General features: G+C 36.0%; 1 protein-coding gene across 1 annotated transcript in view; it reads left to right on the top strand.

The window, feature by feature from the left end:
• DGKI (diacylglycerol kinase iota) overlaps positions 1–24,013 on the top strand; it is a 5,490,864-nt gene that overhangs the window by 461,500 nt on the left and 5,005,351 nt on the right. Inside the window, exon 5 of the mRNA XM_044088223.1 lies at positions 21,560–21,625. The gene's annotated coding sequence lies outside the window, so the exon portion shown is untranslated. The remainder of the gene's footprint in view (positions 1–21,559; positions 21,626–24,013) is intronic.

The following is a 24,013-nucleotide window of genomic DNA, read 5'->3' as shown; positions in this document are numbered from 1 at the left end:
TAATTAGTGCCATCTAGGGTAGTTGTTGATGTGCATCTAGTTGCCCTATTTTATATATTTATTTATTTATTTACCAGGTTTTATTGTTGAACTGACAATTTTTTTCAGGAGTTCTATTTTCTAGGCATGAGTCAAAGCAACAAAAGTCTCAAAATAAAAAAGTAACACAGATCAATAACAATACAACAATGAAACAATGAATGCAATGAAAATCATTGAAAAATTATATAGATTAGATTAAGAATTTTAAAAAAATTAAAATAAAAAAAAAAAATTTAAAAAAAATAGAAGATTAAAGAAAATTTATATATAGACAGAAAACATAATTTAAAAATGAAGAGATATAAAGGAAAATGAGAGGAAAAAATGAGATGGAAGAGAGGGAGAGGATGCAGGGAAAGGGAAGGTGTGAGGGATAAGGGAGGGAGAAGCAAGCAGAACTAACCCATAAGGAAGAGTAAGAGTAGGAAACAGAAAAGGGAATAGTCTAGTTGGAACTAGTGGAAGGCTCAAGTAGGAAACAGAAAAGAAAGTTGCTGATAAGGGTTAGAAAGGCTGACTGAATTAAAAGATATTGAGTCTAACAAAAAAGTAAGATGAATGAAAAAAAAAAGGAAGACTGACAAAAAGAGGTAAAGAAAGAAAAGAAAAAAAAAGTAAATTAATGGTGTAAGTACTGTAATAAGAAGCAATTGAGAAAATTTTTATCTTTAAACATTAATCCATTGTTTATTAAATCTTTTAGTGCTAGAAAAATGCTGCAATTTACCAATGTTAGTTAAAACCAAGCTTCAAGTCAATTGTGTAATTTCAAAACAACAATGCTTCAAACCAACATTAAACCAACAGAACCAAATTCTGCAACTAAGTAAATATTTTTCTTATATGTCCATTATTCTAACCATTCTGAAAGGACAGAAATTGGATTCAAAATATGAGCCAAGAGTCAAAATTGAAATAATTAGCATTTATTAGCAGCAATCTAGCAGGAAGGCACATTTATGAGAAAGGACAAAAGGCACATTTACAGAGATTTTCAATTTACATATATTAATTTTACGTATGGGTATAAAATGTGTAAAAAAGCATATCATATGTAGATTTTTATTTATGAAGTGCTTGTTAAACAATTTCAAATGAGAATGGACATAGAAACAAAATGATACATCACAAAACAATTTCATGAATGAGAAGATCTCATGTATTTGAAGGCACAGCTGGGATAACTCTTGTTTTTGAAGGCAATTTAATTACTAATTTTGAAGTGTTTTTTTACTTACTTTAATTTTTTTTTTCTGCAATTTTCCTACTTAAATTTTAGAGTGTTTTTTTTTTTTACTGAATTTAGATTTGAACTAATTATTTTACTAATTTTAGTTATTTATATAAATATATAAATTCATATATATATATATATATATATATATATATATATATATACACACACACACATACACACACACACACACACACATACATACACACACACATATATATATATATATATATATATATATATATATATATATATATATAAATATATAGATATATAAATATATATATACATATAAATATATATGTATATATATATATATAAAGGTATATATTAATATAATATATCATATAAGTATATTATATGGAAAATTGTTGAGTTGGAAGGGAGGAAGGAACAGGACATCTGGAAAAAAAGAGATGACAAAAGGCAAAAAACACAGGGAAGAAACAAGCAAGAGAGAGGTAGAGAAAGACTGAAGAAGAGGATAGGGGGTTTTTGTATTGTGGGATAGATTAGAGTTTTTTATGAATTTAGTGTAGATAGAAAAGGAGAAAGGGGAAAGACAGAAAGAGAAAAAGAGAAGCCATGGAGAGAGTCAGAGAAGACAATAGGGTGTGGCCTGGAGAGGGGGAAGGACAGTGAAGAATGATGGGATGAATTGGCCAGACTCTGGTGTTTCAGTGATTGGGTCAGCGGGTCTTGAACATGTTAGATGAGAGACTGGTTTGGGCTCCAGTGCCTCTTCACACCCCTCTCAACTCGCAGCCTCAACCAGTTACTAAAGTTCACAGTCCTGGTTTGCAAGGCTGCCACATGACAGGGGAGACCACAGGGCTGAAGCCACTGCTTCCACCATGTGAAGTTGTCTCTTAGTGGGCAGGAGGGAGGTGGTGATCTGTCCACACATGGGAGGCTTTTGGCCAAGCTGCCCATAGCATTTCTGGACCTGCAGAGAACAGAAAATAAAAGGTAAGGAAAAAAAATCAGAGCAAGAGAGAGAGGGCGAGAGAATGAGAAAAAGAAAGAGACAACCAAAGGACTCGTAAAGAGAGAGAGGGAGACAACAAAAGGACTCATAAATGTTAAGAACCAAAAGCCTTTCTTTCAATGAAACAAAAGTAAGAGAAGTAGCTTGTTATTCCTGAATATGAAATTGTAATCAACCAATTATATATCCTGCAGTTAGTAATGTAATGAGCAAATACTGACAATAGCCTTTTGAGGTTCATGCCTGTATTAATTTCTGGAATGAATGCCGTAAGCTATCCGCAATTAAGTAGTGCAACAATAATACTGACAAGCATTGCTTGAGGATCCGGGATGCTTTTATTTCAAAAATATTCATGACTGACATACTACATTTCCTTTCACTTGACTGATTTGCTATAATAAAGTCAAATAAATCTCAATGAATATATTTAATTACCACATAGTGATGATGTAAGTATGAATGCCTGGCAGGGTGAAATCTATTAGATAATTTTACAATGTGATGTGTATTTTTCTATTATAAACATAAGTGTTATTTCCGTTTTTTTTAGCAGTCTCATACTTAACAGGGCTGTGAAATCAACCGGGCCACTCTCCCCAGAAACTGTTTCACAAGCACCAACATCTCATTGTTAAGCTAAGGCTTACAAGGTGCATGCATGAGCAAAGCACAGCTCATCCCCAGCGGTATGACGTCAGCTATGCAAATGACAGCACTTACAAATGTGCGCTTCAGTGTAGTTCATAAAGCAAAGCATGGCTAAGCTTCATTTGCATAAGAACTTTATAAACTTAGCCAAACATATACCAGTCTTTTGTAGTCCATGATTTTAAAAGCTGCTGGCCTTCATGTTTATATTACAGTCATGGGAAAGCACAAATTAACTGAAAATGTTTATAAATTGCAGAGATAACATAAAAGTACTGAAAAAAAATATTTTATCTGTGGATGTTAGTGTGACATATTCAGGATTAGCCTGTAATATACTGCTAGGACAGGAATTAGTGTAATATGTTTATGCTTTTACCTCTGAAGTAACTAACAACGTATCTTTCATTGCTGTCACCGTTACTGTTACATGGCTTACTGCAGACATGGATCCCTGGCAATTGAAATGATCAGGATGATACTGAAGGCAACCCTCCTGTAACTGAGGAATGAAATGCATGGCAAATTAATTAGTAATTATTTCACAACACCCTTTTTGCAAACCCTTACAGACGTACATTTTACTATGCACTGTCTTGCACATACTAGGATACCCAGAGAGTTGTAGAAACAAATTACTGCTGAACACTGTTGGTTGTTTTATTCATACCCAGAAAGTTCCAATAGTACGATCAATGGGTGTCATAATAAGAATTTACAGTCATATTTAGATATGCTACTGATACATGAAACTCCATGTGAATTGCAGAAGGAGACAGCTCTGGGCCCATTATGGGTGCTGCGAAGAGCACTTTTCGCTAACATCAGAGATTGAAACAATACTAATTTCATGAATTTTAACCATACTTTGACATAGGAATGTGGTCCATTCCCATCATGGTATTACAAATCCAAAAGACTTGGAAAATTTAAACCAAGAGATAGCAGATACTGTACAGGACATACTATAGCAGATATAAAGAGGAAAGTTGGTAGCATTGCTTTAATATTTCCCAATTTCCCAGCAACTGCCACATTTCTTCCTACAACTAACCAACACCAAAATTCAATTCAGCAAAGCTTCTTATTGATTTCCTGAAATTAGACAATTATAAACAAATATGTACTACTGACCTTTACACTCCTCCTGGCGATAATACATCTATACTGGAAGATATCCTACATTGGACAGCCATAACAATTTCACAAGAAAATATACTGTGAATATATTAACTATTATTGTACTTTATTTTTCTATTCAATAATTAGCCAACATATGTTAATTTCTATTTTTTTGTGTTAAAATATCATGTTCATATAAGAAATATTTAACAATTATGTAAAAAAGCTCATGAACAGATGTTTTACCCTACAAATATAAACATATATCATGTATAACTCAAATATGGAGCTTATCTCTCTGGGCCTCCACTGAAAATGTTTTTTACAGAGACAGACCTTTACTGGTCAACAAAGACAAGTAAATAAATGCTACTAAATGGTATGAATGTCAGTTGATTGGACATAAACTGTAACTCTCCTACAGCTAGCATGAACTTATATGATTTTACACAACTAATTAATAGCCCCATGCACAGGAGCGGCCTTAGGTCAACTGGTACTCTAGGCAAAAGGACTCCACGGTGCACCCCCTCATCACCCAGTGCCCCCATCCTGGTCTACCTACACTAAATAAATACTGGAAAAGTGCCCCTGCTACAGGAGCACCCTAGGTGGCCGCCTAGTTGACCTATGCCTAAGCCGGCTATGTCCATGCATTTTAGCAAGACATCAAATTCCCAATTAGACTGGATCCTAGCAAATATACCACCATAAGTACAATGTCTGACATCTTAATGATCATTTCCCAAATGTATACAACCAGACATCTCACACATCCACTTAAACAGTTTGTTTATAAAACAACATGCAACCTTTCCAAGTTTAACCTAGAACTGTTCATTACTACCATATTGCCTACCAAGTAGAACTTCCTAAAAATCCTCCTCTTAGATGGATGCTGCAAATTAACTTAACACAACTTTCCTGAATATCCTAAATAGCCTTGCACCTCCTAGAAGGAAGAGACTAAAAACAAATAATACAATTTGGCTATCCAAAAAGAGTAGAATACTAATGCAGGATAGAGAAAAAGCATGGAAAGAATGGCAAAAATACAACATACCAGATTATCTTGAAAACTTCTGAATGCTTTGCAATCATAACAAAAAGCAAATAAATGAAGGCAAAAACTATAGTCTAATAACTTTCAAAATAATAGTAAACAGATCCCTAAAAAGTATGGACAGCCGTTAAAGAAATCTTGCATCCTGAACAAAAATTCAGTCTTAACACCTCCCCCAATAACTCACCACTTGAAATCTCAATACAGTTCAACTCATTACGTAGATAGTACAGCATTTTTTAACCAAGGATTTGCCAACATCTAATCCTAACCCTGTCCAGCAGTCACATATCAACACATTCACTTTCACTTTCAAACATGTGCCCACATCCTATATAAAACTAGTCTTAAACAAACTCAAACCATGCTGTACTTCAGCTGATGATCTTCCAGAAAAAGTACCTTAAAATAACAGCCAACAGCACTGCCTATCCTGTCTCAATCCTTATAAAAAGGTCAATCCAGGAATCCCACATTCTCTCTGGAAAAAGTCACACATTAGTACTGTGCACAAAGGAGGAAGTTCAACAGGCATTAATAACTTTAGACCTAGTGCACCTGAAAAATGTATTCAAACACAAACTATTTCCTTCCGGAAGAACTCGTATCCCCCACACAACATGGCTCCCACCCTTCCCTTAGTATAAACACTGTACTTCTAACCTATATAGATACTGTCAATAAAGCTAGAGATAACAGCAAACTAGTCTCCTCCTTATTTTTAGACTTGTTGAAAGCCTTTGATGCAGTTTGTCACAGCAAACTTCTACTTCACATGTCCTCATTAGGCCTCCCTCAGCCCACTCTTCTCTGGTTCAAAATCTACCTATCAAATAGGCCAGTCAGTAAAATTGCACTTCACCATCTCTCCGTACCTCCCAGTCAGCACCAGTGCACCACAAGGCTTTATCCTCGGTCCCCTCCTCTTTAATATTTTGACCAAAACCCTCTACACATAGACACAACAGATTTTAATACAGTACACAGATAACTACTACACTCATTTGCATATCTGATAACACAGCATACCTCAAAATAATTACCCAGGAAGCTTTAACAGCCACTGAAACATGGCTATGTAACTCACAGCTCATGCTGAGCCTTTAAAAAAAAAAAAAAAAAAAACTATTACTTTTTTTCCCTCAAATCTCACTCTCACAAAAAACAGAATTTCAAGTCCTCTCTCTTGGTAATACAACCCCTGAAGTTGCTTCTTACAGCAAATTGTTACGAATGATAGTGGATGATAATCTTTAATTTGACCTGCATATACAAAATTACATAAGAAAAACTAATCAAAAACTAAGAATGCTTTATAGACCCCAAAACATTCTCACTGACAACTAAAGCTACACTTGCCACTACTTATCACCTCTCCACACTTCTTTATGGTGCTCCCATCCTTACTAATCTTCAGGCATCATAAAAATCTAAACTTGAACAGTGCTATGACAAAGTTGCTAAATTTGCAGCAAATACCCCTTTCAGAATCCACCACTGTATAGCACTAAAAAGTCTAAATTGGTTAAAACTATCCCATCAGCTAACATATACACAGCTTCTTGCCACCAATAACATTATCCATCATCCATCATCCATCTGCTTGTCCAGCACTAAATAACATTTTATACAACTATATTCCCAGATGGTCATTATGATTCAGTGACCAAAAACTCCTGTCTCTCCACAAACCTATCAAACCTGCTGGACGTTGTCTATACTTGTACCATGTTGCTAAGGCCTGGAACACCTTACATATATCCATCAGATCAATATCCTCCCTCCCAGCCTTCAAAGCCATTCTGAAAGGCTGCTAGCTAAAAAGCTGTCTCTGTTCTTGCTCAACACCAGGATAAACTGTATCCCTAAATGTGAACAAATACCTGTTCACTCTTTATATCCTCTTTACTCTCTTCTTCACTCACTTCCTTACTTCTACGAATTTCTCTCCTCTGGCTTTCTCTTTGAATATACCATACGCCTGCTTCTCTCTCACTTCGTATTGCAATTTGTTTGCATTATACTAACTTACCTATATAAACTGGCTAAAGATGTTCTAAATATTAAATCATTGTCAGATAACTTGTATCTGTTCTTAACCAATGTTTTCATGTTATGTCTAATTTGGTATAATTATTTAAACTGTCGATGGCTTTCGTATTACTTCTGAAGCTTTTAAAATTATTGTTCTTAAAATGTTTTGTAATACTTTGGAGCTTTCCTCCCCAGGCCTCTGCTGCAAGTGGGCTGCTGTCTAGTTGAGTTTTCCTGGTGATCAAATATTATTAAATGGATGCATAACACAGACAGTAGTGCAAAGGAAAGACAAACCATACGTCATAATGTATGCTTCACTGTGCTTCTGCTGCCAATACAATTAGCAAATAAAATGTTTGACCCAGAATTAATTAACGTTATTGTAATTCTTTGACAAGATGTATTTGCATATTATAAAATGCTGCAGCAGCAGGGAGCAAGGCACAGACTGGGCAGCATCAGTCTTGAAGACGATCGAGTCCTGAATGGATGCATTGAGACCATATGGGAAAGGTATTTTAGGAAAAGGGAGGCCAAAACAGGGAGGCAGAACTAAGGGGTGCAATCAAGTAATCGCTGACATAATTACTGTAAATGTAAGGAACCAAAGCTTATAACAGTGTAGGAATTGAGCCAATGACATGGTGGGACATGCCTCACCCAGAAGCAAAATAGGGAGGAGACACATAATAAAAGAGGTTGTGATTACTCAATACCACCTACCCTCACTATGGATACAGAAATAACCAGCAACATTGTAATACTTCATGCTTACCAACTAGGTGAACTTAAGGAATCCTGCCATGCAGGAAGAGATGGTACAGTGAGGTTGTGACCGCTTACCAGCTAGGTGAACATAAGGAATCCTGCCATGCAGGAAGAGGTGGTACAGTGAGATTGTGAGACAAATATGAGAATCATGGGCACTGCTAGGTTGTTGGGTTGACAAGTTGGTAATGCATCCCCATGCTTAACACACTACTTGTCAGTTGATGGAGTGGTAGCCCTACCTGTTCTGTTAATACACCCCCTGTGGTCCAGATGGGACCTTTATAGCAAGATGGGTACAATCTATTTCACCTAGCACCTCAGAAAGTATGCCAATCTATAGATAGCACATATGGTACTGGTTTAGTTGTGATGTGATGCTGGGGATTAGATATACTGACCCACATTTGCCAAGAGTATATCAGGGAACTGCTAAAATATCTTAGAGGGAAAAGCCTGTGAGATACCCCACCTGTCCCCAGCGTTTCTCTAGAATGTCCCAATGGCAAGTATAGGAAGAGTTATATATACCTTGATATCCATAGGTATTGGAAAGCCACACATTCCTCCAATACACATCTGTGGACTATACAAACTCAGCAAAGCCTGTATTACATCACTGTCCTCTATAAATCTGTCCACTAATTCCTGCTCTATAAATTTAAGGTGAGTAATCATTTGCCTGTATCTTCTTCCCCTAAGCCAGCAAGCACTGCTTCATGCAGAGGGTTTTGACACAACTGAATCAAGCTACTTGCAGCTGGATACGACTAGACTGACAGTGAGAGCTTGCAACTTCACAGCATGCAAAATAGTAAGAAAAGGAGCAAATTCATTTTTGTAGCCCATCTGCACAAGTGGCATCAAACAGCAACTATGAATTGTATAAAGATAGAAAGAGCACCTTATTTGCTTTGGATAGACATGGATTTTTCACACATTCCTCATTTATATGTTATTATTCACTCATTTGCATACATTTTTTTCTTAAACTAGTTCTAATAGCTGCACTTGCCACTGAATCAAACCTAAGCTGCACTTGCTTGCAGACCATGTACATACTCAGTGCATTTATGTGTAATGACTATGAAGGCCACCCAATGTGTAGAGACCTCTAAATGTTGTGTATATTGTAAATCATTTGTGATTGCTATGTCATGTTAACAGCTATTGCTTTATTTTTTCCTCACTGTTGCTATTGCCTCCTTCCTCCTTGTATCTTTTACATATATATTTTTACTGTTTTATATACTTTACTTGTATCTAAGCTCCTCTATGCTACCTCCATCCTACCCCCCAGATTGATTTCCTTTATTCCTAGACTGGCCCTTCCCTTTCTCTCTATTCTCCAATCAACACTCCACCTACACTTTTCAATCTCACTTCATCCATTATCTCATCAAACCATGTGTCCACACTCATCACCATTGCTCCTCCCAATCTCCCTTGCTTTCCTTACTCTTCTGCATTTAACTTCCATCCACAAATTACACCACAACTTAAAACCTTCACCTATCACCTTAACCATAAGTCCACCTACATCCAGCTACCACCTACATAATTCACCCAGGGCTTATTGCATTATACAACCACTCTGCTACCAGATTTAAACTAGTAACTGAAGCAAATACTAAACTTAGCCTAACAACTCTATACAAACATCCCTTACTGAAAAGAAAACTAATAACCACAAACCTACCTCTCAATAAAGAAAAACTTCTCCTATGCAGGGACATCCGCCCCAACCCCTGAACCAACTCTAAATCCCACAATCCAACAAACCAATAAATCTCTCATCATAGCAAACATTAACCTGCAACGTATCAGGAATAAAATTTCAGATTTCCATGCCTGAATTACACACAGTAGGCCAGTATAATAGCAAGCTCAGAAACCTGTTTTAAACCATATATAAAAAAACTCCAAATTTCTACTCCTAGCTACTCCTGCTTAAGATATGACAGACCCCATAAAAAGTTGGAAGTATTGCATTAATTTACCCAAGTCATTTCAAGCTAGTACCATAAACCAACCCCAACCCACAATTTGCATCTGCCAAAACTGTTGTAGCTTTCCTACAACTGAATAGCAGTAAAAAGCTCTGCATCATTGGAATCTTATCCCACCAGGCAATAATATACCCATCCTAGAACAAATCCTTGCCTGGACTTCAAAAACCTTTACCAGTGAGACAATTATCCTTGGAGATGTCAACAGAGATTGAACAGAAGTCACAAAAAAAAAAATCAACCCTCAGTAAATATAATCTATTCAATTATACCCAGCATATCAATGAAGTAACTAGACCCAACAAAACAACTAGTGGTTCCATCATAGACTGGATACTAGTCTCACACCCAAACAAAGTAGCTTCAGCAGGGACTCAACCTCAAACTGTAAGTGATCACCTCCCAGCATGTATAATATGTAAATCCACCCTAGCCCCCAGCCAACACTAGTACAGACTAATTAGAAATAGCTCCAGTTTTGACCAAACAACTCTAAATGACACCCTGGCACAAGTAAACTGGATAATTATCAAAGTCTTACATGAGATGAAGCTGCTGAATTCTTTAATTCAACCTTCTTAGACATCCTAAACAATGTAGCCCCCCCATATGGCAAACAAGAATTAAAAACAACAATGTTACCTGGCTTAGTCATGCCACAAAACAAATGATGTCTAAAATAGGCAAATGTTGGAAGCTTTGGCAAAAATACAAAGACCCCCAATACCTCCTACAATTCAAACAACTTTGTAATCAAGCAAAATGTGCAATAGTAAAAGACAAAATACTATTCTATCAAACCAGAAATGCCATAAACAAAACCCTAAGAAATTCTGGAACACAATCTCAACCCTATTGAACCCAGGATCCAATAACAATCCCTGTCCTGACCGAGACAAATCCCCCACAGAAATTGCCACAATATTCAACTCACATTTTATAGACTTCATTGCTAAACTTACAGGAAACTTCCCCCAAATAAATATCATAGCACACTCCCCAAATATAAACTGCACTCCACACTTCACCTTCTCCCCATCCATACCTCATCTATCTTGAAACTACTCTTTGAACTAAACCAATACTAATGCACCTGATAACCTACCCCCAGCATACCTACAGATGTCAGCAAAGACTATAGCTTATCCAGTTAGCATACTTATCAATAGAGCTCTCCAAGAACAGCAAGTACTCACTATCTAGGAAAAAAAGCTTATATTCACCCACTACATAACAGCATCCAAAACAGATTTCACCAATTTCTGACCCATAGCAATCCTTTCCCCTCTATCCAAAATTCTGGAAAAATGTGTACACAATCAACTCTTAAAGCACCTCCTAGACAATAAAATCTTGTCCCCCCACTAAACACAGTTTCAGACCTGGACACAGTACCACCAGTGCCCTTATATCATTCTTGGACATTGTAAACTATGCAAGAAACACATGGAAAATTGTGTCCACTTTATTCCTCGACCTATCAAAGGCATTTGATACATCTCACATCCCCTACTACTCACTAAACTAGCTAACCTAGTAATCTCAGCCCCTATATTAGATTGGTTCTCTAACTACCTTACAAATAGTCAATAAGCAACAAAATGGGACCAGTACTTCTCACCTTATCTCCCAACATCAACAGGAGTTCCCCAAAGCTCTATACCTAGGCCCATCCTTTTCAGCATAGTTGTCAATGACTTCCACTCTTCCTTGTCCCAAACCTCACTTTTTCAATACACAGATGATTCCACTATCATCTGCTCTACCACCTCCACCAGTGAACTCCAAAAACTAACTCAAATTGCCTTCTCATCCACAGAAACATGGATGAACAACAATCACCTAGTCCTAAATGCTAACAAAACCAAAATCTTTCTATTCACCCCTAAAAGATCCACCCCCATACACAGAGCACAATTTACTATTCAGTCTCAGAACAGCACTGTCATCAAAGTAATGCTCCACACTAAACTCCTTGGAGTTACTATCGATGAAAATCTCTCCTTCGACCTTCATACCCTAAAAAACATCAGAAAGACCTACCAAAAGTTAGGTTTGCTTTACAGACACATAACTCACCTTAACCGCTCAGCCAAATTAACCCTAGCATCCTCCTTTCTTTTACCATCTCTACTATATGGTGCCCTCCTGATCACAGGCATTCAACTCTTTCTAAAAAAACAAACTAGAATCTTGTTACAATAAAGTAGCAAAGTTTGCCAACAATGCTACACATACCTTCCATCACTGTGTATCCCTTCAAAAACTCAATTGGCTCAAACTTCTTCACTTCTAAACTTACCTACAACTCACCACTGCACATAAAATCATAACTAAACCAGAAGATTGCCCATCCCTAGCCTCATTAATGCCACCCCTACAACCCCGCTAGATACCTTAGCTCAGAAAATAAATTTCTTCTAAATGTAGAATTACCCAACCTTACAGCTGGCTGAGCTCTTTACTCCATTACTATAGCCAAGGTGTGTAATTCTTACCCACCACAATCAGAACCACTTCTAACCACACCATTTTCAAGAAATGTCTGTAAGAGTACCTCTCCAAACTATGGCTCTGTACATGCTCAAATAATTCTTCCAGCATTACATGAAACTAGAAACCGCTTCTAACAATTTTAACACTTTGAAATATCTATCCGTCTTCACTTAATGTAACTCTTCTCCCTCTCAGTTTTATGCATCCTTAGCTACAAGATGAAATGTAAAGAAAAGAAAGCCTAATTCTAATTGTATATCAACATGCATATGTATATTGTACATGGATGTAAATCATTGTTACTTTTGTATTTTGTAAAATGCTGCTTACTAGTAACTTGAATATGTTAACAGTTGTTATGTAATTTTATCTCATCAATGTATACTTAATATGTGAAGCTTTTCTCCCAGGTCCTCCACTGAAAATGGGCACTCCTAGGCCCAGTGGAATATCCTTGAAAACAAATGCAAAATAAATAAATAAATACATTTATATATGACTTCTTGTGGTGGGCAAAGCCCCCATATCCTTGTGAGGAGAAGCTGTGCCCATCTCCTTACTTAGTATAAATTTTAATTAATTGCAGCTCGGAATAATGTGAATTTCTTTTTGAATTGGCAATCAGGAAAAATGATGCCTCAGTAGACCAACCTGGATAGAAGAATGGATTTATCAAGTTATTCTAGCATTTACAAATGAGAGCTATTTGGTAATATAGAATGACTACTGTATGAAGAAGGCAAATAATAAAACACAATGTTTTCCAGCTGCACCTAATTCCTGTGAGACTACTACTTATCAGACTTCATCTGATGAACTGGAATTTTTAGGATATGGTTTGTAAAATAATCTGGTGGTTTTATTACTTCCACATTGTTTAGGTGTGAACAATAGACGATTACCATATCTGACATTTTGAAGACATGGGAACTTTTATAAATGCAGGAATTCATTTATTGTTCTTTAGTCATTTATTTGAAGGACAGGAATACATTTAAATATTAAGGAAATGTTAATATGTCCCAATTTTTATTGAATGGTAGGAAACACTGGACAAAAAAGAACCACTCAGCTAAGGTTGAGAAGCTGTAGAGATGTACATTTTCATCTCAAGCACAGCTGTTGACTGCCTTGAAAGTGAATTACTAATATTTGGAGTTGAGCTATCTGTAATTCGCTTTAGTAGAGTGGAATGTGTTTTTGCTGTTCCTTTACATAGTACTACAGGGTGATTTTTTTTTTTATTTTTACAGTGCTGGAGTTTATGTTCTTGCTTTCTGTATCATCCCCCTTTTCTGTTTTCCCCCTCTGTCACATGCTGGCCTTTTAACATGAGTCACATCTATTTTTAGTATTATACATGGATACCATCTTAAAGACATATCTGTTTACACTACTAGTTAAATCTTTAAATAATATTCTTCCAATAGTAATTCATGAGCACCAAACCAGGTTTATGAAAAACAGAAAGGTACAAGGGAAATGTAATTAGATTACTGCCCTTAATAGACTTAGCAAACAAGAAAAAATGAGCTTTCTATTTTAAGCCTTGATGTAGATAAAGTTTTTGACTCCCTAAGTCGGCCATATCTGTTTAAAGCTCTGCAAAAATACAATTTCTCCCCAAACTTTATAGGATTAATTAAATAAACTATATGAAAAGTCCATAGCCAATGTAAGGACCGGATCCTATCTATCTAGCCCATTCAAAATATTAAGAGGTACTAAACAGGGGTGCCCCCCTCCCGATTTCTCTTTGCCCTGGCTATTGAGCCTTTTGCAAATTATGTTAGAAATAATGACAGCATTAAACGATATAAAGTGTCAGACAAATTATCCCCCAAGATACAACTGTTTGATGATGACCTTCTAATAATTTTTTAATGATATTGAAAATTCAGTAGCTCACCTATTACATAATCTAGACTTCTTTGCAAACATCTCTGTTCTAAAATTCAATCACAACAAAACTCAGGCACTTCTAGTGAATAAAAATGTTACTATGAAACTTAGATCAAAAACAGACAAACTGGGAGGACACACATATTAAATATCTAGGTATCATTATTGAATATAATTATAAAAAATCACTCACATATATTTACCAACAACTTATAAACTCAATTACTAGTCTAATAGACAGTTGGTACAGACTCTTCTTCACATGTGAAGACAGGCTAACTTTAATCAAAATAATACTGTTACCTAAAATCTTATTCATTGGCCAAGCTCTAATAATTCCTCCACCTGTCAAAATTAAACAGAAAATTATTAACTTATTACTCAACTTCCTTTGGTATCCCAAAAACACAGGAATTTTCTTCTCTGGCACACCACAAGTTGGGATGAAGGAGGTATAGGATTTCTAAATATTGATTTTTATTTAACTCTGCATTTATTAACATAGTGTTGCTTTGGAATAATACTTCTTATACGTCATATTGGAAATCAGTACATGAAACCTTATTTCTTAATAGTAATAGGACATTGGTTGAAACATAAACTCAAGTACATACAAACACCTTTATATGGATTTTAAAAATATACATTCAAAGTGAAATGTTAAAACTTGCTCTTACATCTCTTACAAACCAAATATTGATGTTGTTTAAAAATGTATGTTTTCTAATCAACTAATTAAGAATGTATTAATAAGTATGATTCCTACTGCCTACACAAATGAATGTTTGATATCTTTTGATATTCAGAAAATGTTAGAATTTAAGAAGGGTGACCTATTATATTGGAATCAATTTCTCTCAGCTAATAAAATAAGTTCTGCAGACTATCTGATCAACAGATATAGTTTGCAAAATTGAAATTGGCTGGATATCCAAACTTGTAAGGATTTTATACATACTAAGCTTGTACCCTCATTAGAGACATACAATAAGAGTAATTTAAAAATCTTGGATTTTATCTCAACAATTATTAATAGCTCACCCAAGAACACTTCATACATATATGTTATTTATAACATTCTCAGAAATGATTTTAGCAAAACAGATGTTTCTTTTTGGAATTATTCAAATTAAATTGATAAACAAGTATTCTCAGAAAAAGATAAAAAACTTTGTTTATAGTCGGTAAAGGAATCCACATCTTCTCTGTTCTGGCATATATACACATGAAAATTTTTACATGATGTTTTTTCACCCTACATAACACAAAGTAGCAATAATATACAAGAAAGATGTAATGAAATGCTGGAGATGTGGACACCCTGATCAGTGGCGGCTGGTGACTTCAAATTAAAGGGGGGCTGCAGGAGACAGCTAAATGGGTGGGGTCAATGGGAAGGGGTGTGGCCAACTAGAAAGGGGAGGGGCTATGCTCAAAACCACAAAAACTAACTTTAATTAAATACGCTGCCCTGGGTGCCAAACCGTCATTATGAGAGTCCAATCAAGACAAAATGAAGTGTAGAAGAATAAAAATATTTCAATGCATTGGCTGCATGACAGCTTACTTAATATCTAGATGGAAACAAAAGGTTGTGAGGCATGAAAAAATAAATTACTTTTTAAATACATTACTGGAATGCCAGTCAAAATCAAGTATAAGAAAAACAAGCAGCACTCAACTCAAACCACTTCTCCTTGCACTGCAATTCTAATTATAATTTATATTCAGCTTTATTAAAGTACCAAGTAACATGCTGAAAGTAGAAATCTCTGTGATCCCCCCACTTGTAAAAATGTTTCTTATCCAAAAAAGACCTGTTGCCTGACAACTATCTACTTATTTCATGGGGAAAACATGATCAAAGTAAAAAATGAAAAGCAAACAAGAAACAAGAAACAAGCTCAAGATGCATTGCTTAAAGGATTACTGTACAGGTTATGGACCACACATGATTGGCATTCTGTTTAGTTTACGGGTAAAGCCTGCAGAGATGACTGGAAGTCTCCAACAAGTGCAATGAGCTTCTTAAAATAATGTAATCCTGTCCTTTATTACAAATACTGTCATATGCATTTCAATACCCAAGGTTTATACATTATCTAGTTAAGTATTCTCTGCATGGCAACAACAGAAAGGCTTTCAATGTTGGAAATTCTTTAACAGTATGCCTATTAAAGCTTACTTGCATCTTACGATCTCAGACAAGCTTACCTGATGGTCATTAAAGCATTGCTACTTAAACACATAGCAACATGCACTTTCTGAGTAATAAGCATAAATCAACAGTACAAAAATATGACAGATACCAGACTATTCTGCAAAATCAAGGACAGATGAAAAGCCACTGTAGTACTTGTGTCTACCTTGGATGGGGGGATACTCTGCACATTTACACTGCATAACTATTCCTTGCCTTGCTTGGGCACATCCAGAGTCACTACATGGGGGAGTGGGGTGCAACAAGTATGTCACAATTTGAAATGTCTCTGGCTGACTGTGATGGCCCTGACACATTTGTCATACCTCTCAACCTCAGAGCAAGAAATCTGGACAAAGCCATACATAGAAGTGGGACAAAGGCCCAAAATTTTTTAAATATTGCTCTTATAAACTTAGAAAGATAATAGAATAGGTCTTGCATTAGTATGAATTTTCTGAAGGGTATGAAATCTGAAACTCAAATGTCTGTCGTTATTTTCTAACTTCAGTCTTTAATGATTTGTCACTAATTTGCCAAAAAAAACACAATTTTATGAAAAATGGACCAAAAATGTGATGCAAAAATATAAAATAGCCATACAATACAGCTGGGAACATGTCAAAGAAGGTACACTTTAATATTAGTACTGCTAACTTGAGCAGCTGACAAAATAAAATAATCTGCATGCATTTCTGAAATAAAAGTAATCTATAACTCTGATTATTACAGTTATTTCTTAATTGTAAACACTCCATGTTTTTTTCCAAAATTGCTATTTTGTGGAGGGATTATTGGGGGAAGGGCAACATTTTGAGCCAAAATTGGGGACAGTTGAGAGGTTTGGCTATGCCTAATTCTATAAAGCAATTTATTTGCATGTACCTCTCAACCTGTTAATGCAATAAATCTGGACAAGGCCAAATATATTGGGGGAACATATAAACAGTACTAAAAATTGCTCTTGTATAAACTGAGACAGTTGATAGAATAACAGGTCTTACTTTAGCATGTATTTTTCTGAAGGTTATGAAGTCTGAAATGCAGTGCATCATTATTTAGTGACTATATTCCTAAATGATTTCCCAGAAAACCACAAATTTAATGAGGAACAAACCAAAAATAAGAAGCAAAAATGTATTCATTCTTTGAAAATCTGGGCAGTTGGTAGGTATAGTTCAGCTGGGGCTGTCTTTGAGTTTGCCGTCCTTCCCCCTCACAAAATCATGGTCGAATGGAGCCTCCCCCCTGCAGCCATTCCAATGATCCATTACTTGGTTATTTCACTCCATTTACCATAAACACTAATGTGCATACTCTTTACTTCTATGATGATTTGGACTTTATTTGAAAGTTTTATTTTGCATTTTACAGCACAAACACTAAGACATCTGCTAAACAAAGCAATGCAGTCTCACAATGAAAACAGATTTAGCATTAAAACCTCTCTGCCCTTGAAACTCACATTCATTGAAACAGCATTGAAACCCACATTCAAAGAAAATACATTTTGGCAGTGGCAAATAAAGATTAATTTTGGGCTGTTATCAAATCATAGGCCCCTTGCACATGAAACATACATGTGCTCTTTGATACACCTTCCTGATTGTACTAAATTATATTCCTTGTACAATACAGTATAGCTGTTAGAGGGCATTTTAAATTTATTGTTTTGAACATTTTTCCAGTAAACAATGAAACAAAATGCATGCACCAATAATGACAAAACTGCCCAATTCAGAAAAATTTTCCAGTAAACAATGAAACAAAATGCATGCACCCATAATGACAAAACTGCCCAGTTCAGAACATTTCCATCATAAAAGTCTACTCAAACTTCTACAGTCCACCATTATCAGTAAATATGCACAATTCTACAGTCCACCATTATCAGTAAATATGCACAATTCTACAGTCCACCATTATCAGTAAATATACACAATCTCTGAAGAAGTAAAAGTCATCTAAATAATTCCACATTAAAGAAATCTGTAACTAATGAAGAGGTTGCTGCTAGCAAACACCTTTATATTTCATGGTTTCATCGAAAAATAAAGTGTCTGTTGCCCCTGAGGAATAAATTGCCTATGTTACATAAAAAATGATAAACTAGTAATATTGCAATAGGAAATGGATGGCAAACTGATAACAGGCTCATAGTTAGTATCTTCACCAAGTAGAACATTCTCAGTACAGCAGCATCCACCCGTTGTGGGAGTAGAATCCACAGCCTTCTGCATCAAACGCAAGTACACAACCTGTTGTGCTATTAACAATGCAAGAAAACTCAGCATAAGCAGCACTAAACTTCTCTTCCCCTGCAGCTCTCAGCTCCTTGTAAAATCTACTCAATACTCAACTGCATCACAACTTCACAGCACAAGATATCTGGAAAAAGCCAAAATTTATTGGGGGGGGGGTCAAAAGCCCAAAAACCAGGGACACATTAAAAATTGCTTGTATAATCTTGGAAAGTTGCTACAGTAAAATGCTGTGTTACCACCATGCATTTTACTGCCAAAGTCCCTGTGCAAAACAGTCAAGAGCAACATACCACTACGCCATATCAGCTGCTTTGTGAAAGAGAGGAAGACTGAAACTTAAATGGCTATCATTTAGTGAATTCAGTTCTCACCATAGCTGTCAACCTCTTATCACAAAACACCTGGACAAACCCAGTAATGAGTGAATACATCCCTCAAACATATTCAGTGAATTCAATTCTTATCATAGCTGTCAACCTTCACACAAAAAACCTGTACGAAGCCAATAATGGGGGAATACAGTCCCAAAAATAGGGACAAATTTCAAATATTCATCTTATAAACTTAGAAACTTGCTAGAATAAAATGTTGTGTTACTATGTATTTTCTGAAGAATATGAAGTCTGAAATTCAAATGCCTGTCGATTTTACTTCTGATGGAACAAAAACAATTTTCAGCAGAGGTCCAGGGAGAAATACTGCAGACACATGTCTTTGTAAAATAGCAGGATACAAGAGCAAATCCACACTAACACACGGAGGAGATGCAGACTCCACACAGAAGGCACCCTAGCCAAGAATCAAACCAGAAATACCTATTGCTGTGAGGCAACAATGCTACTACTGTGCCATCAAATATCTAAGCATTTAACCCTTTAGAAACCACAGATATTATGAGGAACAGAACAAATCAGATATGAGGCAAAAATCTGCAAAATTTTTACAAATGGTGGTGGGTAGGGAATTCAGGCCCTTAACACCTGCATACAAGGTACAGGGTCCAAGCCTGAGGTATTCCCTACCACATCACCATGAGTTTGCTCTAGCTACCATTATATAGCAACTGGGTGCTTACCTTGCTGCCAACAAGCTAAATAACTGCTCCCCTTGCTGCCGATATCCACTTTGCCTGCTTACCTTGCCAACAAGCCAAATAACTGCTCCCTTGCCACCAATATCCAAACAGCCCATTTGCCAGTATTCCTTGCGTGATTGGTCCATCCTGAACAGTCCAAATCCACAATTGGTCCAGCCTGCTGCTGCTGCAGTCCGGAGTGCCTCCATTTCATGATGTCACTGCCGCACAGACTGCTGGGCATCTTGGGGCCAAGATGCCTTTCCTTCTATCTAGACTGCTGAGGAAGCAGTCTGAGAGTGTTCCTGTCTATTTCAGAGCATGCGCGCATGCGCACAGTTCTGGGAATTTACGGTGCTTGTTTTTGTGTTTCTCTGTTTTATTTTTATTTGTTGTTTAGGTGGGAGGACTGCAGTCCTGCAGTCCTATAGCACGAGCCGCCCCTGACCCTGATACTGACTGGATTCATATGGCTGTTAATTGCAAAATAATTTCCCGATTTTAGTTAGACTTGAAATATCTTTGTAAAGCTCTATGGAATGACAACTGTATAATTTCTGTGTTCCTGTTCCTGACATCATTCCTAAAAGCCAAACATTTTTACTATGGTCTATCTTCTCTATAGCAAGGAAAATTGCTACTAAAAATTGAAAATTCCGATCTACTCTTGTCTTCAAAGCTGAGTTTATTCATCTTGTGAAATACATTTGTAAGAACAAGATTGCTGCTAATAAAGCAAGGACTAACAACATAACTCATCATTTAATTTCTTGGACAAAATTGTCTAATCTGTTAGAAACATATTAAGTGTTCTCCTATGTATATTGCTTTTTTAATTTTTGTGGACATTGTATATAGTTTATTTGCTTTTTCTTGTTACTATACTGTTAAGTTATTGTGTTATAAAACAAATAAAAACATTTTGGAAAAAAAATCTTTTAAATGTTAGTTTTGAAAGAAAGGCATAAAAGGTCTAACATAAACTGACGTTTAACCTCTATATTTTGCAGTTTTCTTCTGGTAACAGCTATAGGTATTCCATCCTTTTCGATTCCGGAAAATGAATACAAACACACACGCACACACACACACACACACACACACACACACACACACACACACACACACACACACACACACACACACACACACGCTCACATACTTTATGTTTCATTTACCAGCTCATTTGCATCTCATATATTGATATGTACATCACTTGGTAACTATACGAGATAAATCATTTGGACAGCTACTTTCATAGTGCTGCTTTCTGGAGCTCAAAAACAGATTAATAACACCAATAACTGAAGTGTTTACTATTGTCTGTTTTGTACTTCTGAAAGTTTCTCTCTCTCACTTATTGGGAGTTGAAAGAGGCAATTCAAGCCCAAAAAAGCAAACATTTGAAAATGAAGTTTGTTTTTCAAAATTATTTTTTTAACAGCGGCAGAGAAACAGGCCACATTTGAGTGAATGCTTACAAGCTGGATTGAATGTACAAATTGGCTATATCTGGCCTGTGGGCCAGGAGTATGAGACTATTGAGTTTAAAAGTTTCATTTTTTGAATTAATGCAGTGAGTTCTATTCGCTTCTTTCATGTTACATGAAAATGTCATCAGGAGTCATGCACATTATGTTACCATATAATAAAAACAATTTTCAGTAATAAAGTCTCATGTCTTAATATTCTGTTCTTTCTTTAACAGAATATTGTTCGGCATCACTGGGTTCACAGAAGAAGACAAGAAGGGAAATGCAGACAATGTGGAAAGGTACCTGCACTTCTGTGAGTCAGTGTGCGTGTGTTTGTATGAGTGTCTATGCATCTGAGTGTGTGCTTACGTCTATGTATGTATGTGTGTACCTTCATTTGTAACTGGCATTTGTGTGTGTGTGTGTGTGTGTGTGTGTGTGTGTGTGTGTGTGTGTGTGTGTGTGTGTGTGTGTGTGCACATTCATATGTAACTGGCATTCATGTGTGTGTGTGTGTGTGTGTGTGTGTGTGTGTGTGTGTGTGTGTGTGTGTGTGTATGTATACATTCATATGTTACTTGCATGCGTGTGTGTGTGTGTTTGTGTGAGTGTATGCATTCATATGTAACTTGCATGCATGTGTGTGTGTTTGCATGCATGTATGTATTATGTCTACATATATGTAATAATATGTGAAATTTGTTAGCCATTCATGGTTTGGACTCTTTAGATCAAAACATGAAATACTTTGTTTCACTACCATATCAGACTTTTCACAAGATAACAAAACAGAATTAAAATGACAATAGATTTCAGTAATTGAACCAAAGTTTTATTCAAATGTTATAGGTGTATTGTTTTCTAAATGAATTTAGGACTTCAACTGATTGCTTCTGAAATAATGGCATACAAATTGCTTGATTGAATGTTTAAGTATGTCATAAACTTTTTTATATGCAATAAATGACCCTTACATCTTTAAATTATTAGTTCGAGGCTTAAAGTCCAAATGCTTCTTGGATATAATTAGCAGACAGAAATGTAATTTTCAGATCATAACGTACTTAGTTACAGTGAAAAAACAGTGATATAAAACCATAAGATTCAAGCTGTACATTAGGATGAGCAAAGTGACTGAAAAAATTAATCAGACTAGAATCATTTAATGGATTAATTATTATTTGTTTGTTTGATTATTTATCTGATAGCCAGGTAGGATGATCCTTTTTAGTCATGACCCTGGCACAAGGCAGAGAAGAAAGAAGACATGGGAAGATCACAGCCCATGATGGACCTGATCAGTGAAATCCCCACTGACAGGGACCCCAGTGATGATATACCCTGTTTGTTCGGTACTGCTAAGAACACCAGCTTCTGAATACTAAGCAGTACTATTTTATACTGTACTTGCTGAGCTGGAGATCATGCAAGTACAGTAAAGAGTCAAATGACACAAATAAATAAATAAATAAATAAATAAATAAAAGAGGAAATGGCTTGCATTACACAAAACTAGGTGTTTCCTTTTCATTGTGTTTGTGTGATCTTGGGGTTAGTATATATACAGGAGGGTATGAGGAGCATAGATTCCTCAGGGAGTCTGTGGGGGGGGGGGCTGCTACCTCACAGAAATGTTTATTAATTTTGTTTTTATGTGTACTGTGTTACATGTTATCTATGTAGTTACTCTTACTGCATGGTTTGGTTTGCTTCTTGGTGATATGGTCACATGGTCTTTGATGTGCATATAGTCATTTGATGACTGGGGTGCAATGACTAAGAGCACATTTAGTTGGATCATGGAGAAGTGGCTGTGAAACCAAACAATTATGCAATAAATTTACATTCAGAATTCAAACATTTAGATAATATTTGTGTAATGAATTGTATTAAGAAACCAAAAAATGAACAGAAAACAAGTGCTATCTGAGCAATGCAATATGAGCAGGTACAATCACAGTGAAAAACAAAATAGCCAGAATTTAAGCATTACAGTCTCAGTAGCTCAACAGACCACACACTCATCTTGGCTGCAGGATGAATGTTAAACTGAGGTCCCATCTGCCTGCATTGGTGTGAAAATCACCTTTGGTCTCCCCTGAAAAGATGCTGCTGTGGGGAATGACCAAGATGGCAGCTTGAGCCAGCAGATTGTATTTGCTTTGTACTACTAGAAAGTTTTAACAGGATTTTACTATCAAATTTGATCTTGTCCATGCTAGAAGTGAAAATTTATATTTTGGCTCAGGATCAAACTATATTAGTCAAAAATTACTAATTAAAAAAAAAATATATATCCTGTCAGACTCTATATCAACAGATCACTCAAAGCATGTTTGTTTCTATAATTATTGGCAAGAGACCAGAGGTGTAGCTGGATTTTTTTTGTACCTGGGGCTGATTCTCATACCAGCAGCCTACCTCTTCAGCTCTTCATTTCAACCAGAACACACACAAAAAAAAAGGTACTTACCAGCAAATGAAAATTAAAAAACAAAAACTTCTTTGATTAGGCACATGGGGCTCCTGAAATACAAGAGCCAATCAGTTCTCTTTTCTGCTTTTCTTCATCTTTCCCCAACCCTCCTTCCTTTCTCAGCTGGAAAAAAAGAGGAAATATTTTTTTTATTATTATCTTAAACTGTAGTAAACTGCTGTAGTAAGCAGCTGCTACAGTTTATGCCACA

Source organism: Protopterus annectens, chromosome 11.part0, assembly GCF_019279795.1.
Source record: "Protopterus annectens isolate FY-2018-M chromosome 11.part0, PAN1.0, whole genome shotgun sequence".
Taxonomy (NCBI): Eukaryota; Metazoa; Chordata; order Ceratodontiformes; family Protopteridae; genus Protopterus; species Protopterus annectens.
This window is presented reverse-complemented; position numbering and strand designations above follow the sequence as displayed.